Source organism: Dromiciops gliroides, chromosome 3 (genome assembly GCF_019393635.1).
Source record: "Dromiciops gliroides isolate mDroGli1 chromosome 3, mDroGli1.pri, whole genome shotgun sequence".
NCBI classification, from domain to species: Eukaryota; Metazoa; Chordata; class Mammalia; order Microbiotheria; family Microbiotheriidae; genus Dromiciops; species Dromiciops gliroides.
In genome coordinates, this window is record NC_057863.1 from 549,333,147 (window position 1) to 549,339,614 (window position 6,468).

The window sequence follows — 6,468 nt, forward strand, 5'->3', positions numbered from 1 at the left end:
TAATAATCCTTCCTCTATTATTGCCAGAAATCAAAATCATGCTCCCTGGTTTACAGCTTAAAGAATCTCTACTCTTGGGGGCAGCTAGGTGGCGCACTAGATAAAGCACTGGCCCTGGATTCAGGAGGACCTGAGTTCAAATGTGACCTGAGACACTTGACACTAGCTGTGTGACCCTGGGCAAGTCACTTAACCCTCCTTGCCCCACAGAAAGAAAGAAAGAAAGAAAGAAAGAAAGAAAGAAAGAAAGAAAGAAAGAAAGAAAGAAAGAAAGAAAGAAAGAAAGAAAGAGGAAGGAAGGAAGGAAGGAAGGAAGGAAGGAAGGAAGGAAGGAAGGAAGGAAGGAAGGAAGGAAGGAAGGAAGGAAGGAAGGAAGGAAGGAAGGAAGGAAGGAAGGAAGGAAGGAAGGAAGAAACAAAGAAGGGGGGAGGGAGGAAGAAAGAAAGAAGGGAGGGAGGGAGGAAGAAAGAAAGAGAGAAAGGGAAAGGAGAGGAGAGGAGAGGAGAGGAGAGGAGAGGAGAGGAGAGGAGAGGAGAGGAGAGGAGAGGAGAGGAGAGGAGAGGAGAGGAGAGGAGAGGAGAGGAGAGGAGAGGAGAGGAGAGGAGAGGAGAGGAGAGGAGAGGAGAGGAGAGGAGAGGAGAGGAAAGGAAAGGAAAGGAAAGGAAAGGAAAGGAAAGGAAAGGAAAGGAAAGGAAAGGAAAGGAAAGGAAAAAGAAAAGAAAGGAAAAAAAAGAAAGGAAAAAGAAAGGAAAAAGAATCTTTACTTTTCCCTTTTTTGCCAACCTCAACATTTGCCCTTCTCTAGTCCTATAGTTCATGGTCTTCCAAAAATCAATGGCAGAATCTGATGAGAGAGTGGAGGAGGGAGAATTTGGTGAGCTTATGGATACTTGCAGGAAGATTTTGTCTTTTGTTTCACAACAGCAGTTTTTTCTGTACTCTATCTTCTCAGACTCCAAATTAATAAAATGAATGGAGGGGAGTGGGAAAGAGGGGAGACAAGGCAAGCAAGACTCTTACTCTCTACGTCTCACACAGATACACACGCCTCAGAAAAGTCCTTCTGAGGCAACCAGGTGTAGAGAATTAGTCCTGGTGATTTGAAGCAGGAACAAAGAATAGTCCCTATCTGTAAATACCATTCAGAGGGAGCTGGAGCTTCAAAGAACCAGAAAGAGATGGGGGGAGGGGAGGTCTCTGTATTTCTCTGTGTATATCTGCGTATGTGTGTCTGAACATGTATGTTGTCTCTGTGTGTCTCTGTGAAGCTCTGTGTGTGTGTCTGACTGTGTGTGTATGTATGCGTGTTCACAAACTCCTCCAGTAGCTCAGGACATGGTCAGTCAAGCCAAGGTGGTCTCAGATGGGTCTGTTTGTGTTTGTGTGTGTGTATCTATGAGCCTCTGTGTGTGTGGGTGTAGGTATGTGTGTGCACACTTAGTCTCTTTGGATGTATGTGTATCTGTAAGTCTATGTATGTCTGTGTCTTTGTATGTGTGTGTGTGTGTGTGTGTGTGTGTGCTTGGTCTCTGGATGTGTGTGTATCTGTAAGTCTCTGTGTGTGTGTGTGTGTGTGTGTGTGTGTGTGTGTGTGTGTTCACCAACAGTCCTTCATGGGTAATTCAGGGAATAGGCAGGCAAGCCAAGGTGGTCTGAGATGAAGCAGGGTAGAGTGGGAAGAAACCAACACTAGTCTACATTTAATGAAAGGCAAGGTTTGTGAGGTGGCTGCCTCAGACCAACGCCAGGCCTTGCAGGTCAGCTAGTTAAGCATCTCCTGGCTGGGAAAAGAATGTGCAAATTGTTTGTAATTCAATCCTCCCTCTCCTTGCTCTCACCCTAACCCCCTCTCACAAATGGTCCTTTTGTGGAGGAAAATCTCCTCTCCAGGGTTAATGACTGCTCCAGTCTCCCCTGAAACTTGTCCACAAGCAGCCCAAATAGGGAATGAGAACACCCAAGCAGTTCTCGCCTGTTGCCCAGCTAGAACTCAACAAGCTATTTGAAAAATTCATTGGTATCTAGTTTTTTCATTGTTTTCACTTCCAAGCCTATCTCTCCTCCTCTCCTACCCAGCTCTCCATTCTTTGTAACAAAGATTTTAAAAAGAGGAAAAACAATTTCAATAAAAACAACCAACATACTACGCCCACGTCTAACAGTAAATGCAGTATTTTACTTCCATAGCTGTGCATCTTTACAAAGAGGGGAAGGAGCTACCTTTTCTCAGTTCTTTTCTGGGGCCAAGCTTAGTTATTACTGTTATAGTGTTTCATTTTTTGTTCTACTTGAATTGTTATAAATGTAACAATAACTTCCCTGGCCCCCACATCCTGGAGTCAAGCAAGGTATGTTACATTTCATTCCTTCCCCAGGGCTCTCTAGTATCTTTAATGAGTGGCTGGGAGTGTCTAGTCTCTTGCTATTGGCTCAAACTCCCATGGACTGTGTTCAATCAATATTAGGATCTCTTGTACCCCAGTTCCATTTAACCACTTAACAGTCAGATAAGTATTTATAAAGGAGTATTAACTTCGGTTATATGCAACATACAACATCCCCCCAAACACCTGGGAGGCATAATGCCCCTCCCCTCTCATACCACCTCAGTCTCTAAGAGGGGAGAGGGGATTAGGTTCACAATTTAACTCAGTTTCCTATATAGCACAGAGGTGCCACAGTGGACAGAGTGCCCTACCTAAAGTCAGAAGGATTCATCTTCATGAATTCGAATCTTGCCTCAGATACTTACTGGCTTTGTGACCTTTGGCAAGTCATTTAACCCTGTTTGCCTCAGTTCCTCATCTGTAAAATAAGCTGGAGAAGGAAATGGCAAACCACTCCAGTGTCTTTGCCAAGAAAATTCCAAATGGAGTCATTAAGAGTTGGACATGACTGAAACTGAAAGACTGAACAACAAAATATAACATGTAGCATAGTCCCATCAAATTCCATATCCAAATCCCCTCTGGACTCATATCCAGATGTGTTGCTGCTCAGAGCTTCCTTAATGGGCTGGAAGCAACATCTGGCCTTGAATCCTTCTTCCAAGGTCACCATGATTTGCGCTCCCTGGTCCAAGGACTCCACTATCTGAGACTGGAACTGAAAAGAACAAAGAAAGCAGACAAAAATGTCAGGGCCAAAGGCCAAAAAAGGAGAGAGGGAAGGTAGCCTTCCACACCCACACCCATGCCCTCCTTAGTTTCGTGGTGCCCATGCTGTGTATGAAGAGATCAACCATTCCAGTTGGGTCGTTTTAAAGACACAGCTAATGGAAAGAGGCTCTTCCCACCCACGGGTAGCTCAGGATATCTTCTCACAGAAGCAAATCCTAGCCATCTCTGACATGGGTTCCTCCATCTTAGGAGAGCTGGACAAACACAAAACCTGGTTACATATGCATCATGTATATATTGTGTGTATATTGTTTCCTGGATCAACTTGCTTGGTTCTATTTTAATTCAAATAAATATTCATGTTTTTCCAAATTCTTTGTTTTCATCACTTCTTACAACAAAATAATACTGCATTACATTCACATACCCTTTATTCCTATAGTAATTGTCATATTCTTTTCAAAAAGTATTTAAAGTGAACTCTATGTACAGGGGACTGTGACAGACACTGGGAATACAATGACAAAAATGAAACCGCCCAAGCCCTCAGAAAATTTGCTTTTTAATGGAAGAAATTGAGGGATGACTTCCTGCCAAGATGAATGCCTGAGCAAGAGGCAGATTTCCCAGCTCCCTTCATAACTACTCTCTTCACACCAGATAGAATAATGATCAAGAAATCCAACAAGAACTGTAGTAAATGATATCTTCCACTTCAGATTTGCACAAAAGGTCATCTAGAAGCCTTTGGGCAATAGGAAAGAGGGCCCCCGACCAAAGAGAGCATTAGTGCAACCAGAAAGAGGACTTGTGTGTCCTGAAAGTTTGTGCTCAGAGACAGAAAAAGCAGAAGGCACCCCTGAGAAAGCCCCAGGTGGGGACCTTAGAAGCCCTAGGGAGCAGAAGGGGTAAAAGCTCAGCACAATGCCTAATAAATAGCACTCAGACCAAGACTGCAGGAAGGTGGGGGAGCTCAGGGCCTTTGAGGTCCCTAATATTGTGTCCTAAGGCTTCAGAGAAAACGCTAAGAGCCATTGCTCTGAGTATTAAAGAGCCCCCAACCTCAGGAGGTAGAAAACAGTGAAAGAACCCAGGGGATCCAAGGGCAAACAAGGCAAATCCAGCCCAGGTACAAAGCCCCAATTCATGAACTAAAGCTGGAGAGAGAAATAAATCAAAGAAAACACCTCCCAATATCATTATTATTGCAAATCTAACTCCAAAGACTCAAAGGAGAAAATGTATTTTCCACAAGGACTACATGAATACCTAGAAGAAAAGAAGCAAGAGATTTTTTTTAATGAAATAAAATCTCTTGAGGAAAGGACTAGGAGAAATAAGAACCTTAGAAGAGGAAGTGGTAAACTTGACCCAAGAAATGAAATCCCTGAAAACTAAAATAGACCAAATAGAAACCAGTTGACTCCATGAGACAACAAGAAATATTACGCCAAAATAAAAAAATTTTACATTGGAAACAACTGACCGGGAAAACAGGTCAAGGAGAGAAAATTTTTAAATCATTGGACTCCACGAAAACCTTGATTAAAAAAAAAGAAAGTCTAGACCTTGTGTTTGAATAAATCATGATTGAAATTGTCCTTGTCTCCTTCCCTGAACTCTTAGGTTTATTTTTGACAGTAAACAACTCAGCAGGGGCTGGCTCTGGGCCTGATCAACTGAAATTTGGAACCATCAATTAAAATCCTAGTGCCCAGTTATGAGTCAAATTAATTTCCAAAATGGCCCAGAACATACCTTGGTTTGACATCCACATTCCCTTCACCTCCAGAAAAGATATAAGCTACCTTAACAAGTGTGCAAATAGCTCATTAGACAGTGTCTGGCACATAGTAAGCACTTAATAAGTTATCTATCTATCTATTGAACTATCATCTATCCATCCATCCATCCATCCATCCATTTACCTACCTTCCTATTTGCCTATCTGATTAATTGTCTGTCTACCCAGGCAAGGGCAAAGGAACCTGGTGCAAATTATATACATGTACAGTATATGTGTATATTTATATGTACGTATATGCATGCAAAGCATATACATGCATACTATATGTATATATGTGTTGTATACATTTTATATATTATATATAAGTTTGGGGTGTGTGTGTGTATATATATATGTGTGTGTGTGTGTGTGTGTGTGTGTGTGTGTGTGTATGGCATGTAAAATTATATGCAGTCACCCTATTTCTGTCCTAAGTGTAGAGAAAATTAGCTGGGGTTTCTAATATAGTTGTTACTTATAAATTAGAAGCTTTAGCACCAGTTTTGGGGCATTAAGCATTCATTAAAGTATATTAGGTATTAGTAAAGAGAGTGTACATGTCTCTGAAAGTTCAGAAGGCCTATCTAGCCTAGAGGAAAGAATAGAGCTCAGCCTGGCCTGCTTCTTCCTCCAAGTTCTCTCCCACCAAAAGCGCCTCAGAGAGAGTAATTGAGTGTGGAAGTTTCCTCTGGGTCTCGAGGAGAGGTGGTCCTTACACATTGCTTCAAGCTAATTGGCTCGTATCACCCAAATTCATTGGTTCACTGGACTTGAGGGAGGTCCATTAGCAGAGTGTGCTGGGGCTAGAGTTCAGAGAACACACCCCCTGAGGGCCAGGCTCTCAGGTAGGTGTGATTTCAGTCAAGTCAACTTTAAGTGAGTTAATCAGCAAAGTTAATCCAATCAATCTCAATACTATCCTCTCTGGGAGTCTCAAAACCCATTATTTTCTCACACATGTATACATATAAGCATATGTCTAAATAGATATATATATATATATATATATACACACATAAGCATGTAGATACACAAGCATATTTATATATACAAGTATACATACATTCATATTATATATATGTGTGTGTGTACATATATACACACACATATAAACACACACAGAGACACACACACACTATTTTGGGCAGCTAGGTCGCACAGATAGAGTACTGGGCTTGGAATCAGAAAGACTCCCTTTCATGAATTCAAATTTGGCCTCAGATACTAGTTTTGTGACCCTGGGCAAGTCACTCAACCCTGTTTGCCTCAGTTTCCTCAACTGTAAAATGAGCTAGCCAAGGAAACGACAAACCATTCCAGTATCTTTGCCAAGAAAACTCCAAATGAGGACACAAAGAGTTGGACACAATTAAAAATGACACATTTGTGGGGCAGCTAGGTGGCGCAGTGGATAGAGCACCGGCCCTGGAGTCAGGAGTACCTGAGTTCAAATCCAGCCTCAGACACTTAACACTTACTAGCTGTGTGACCCTGGGCAAGTCACTTAACCCCAATTGCCTCACTAAAAAAAAAAAAAGACACATTTGTATTCACTGTGCCGGT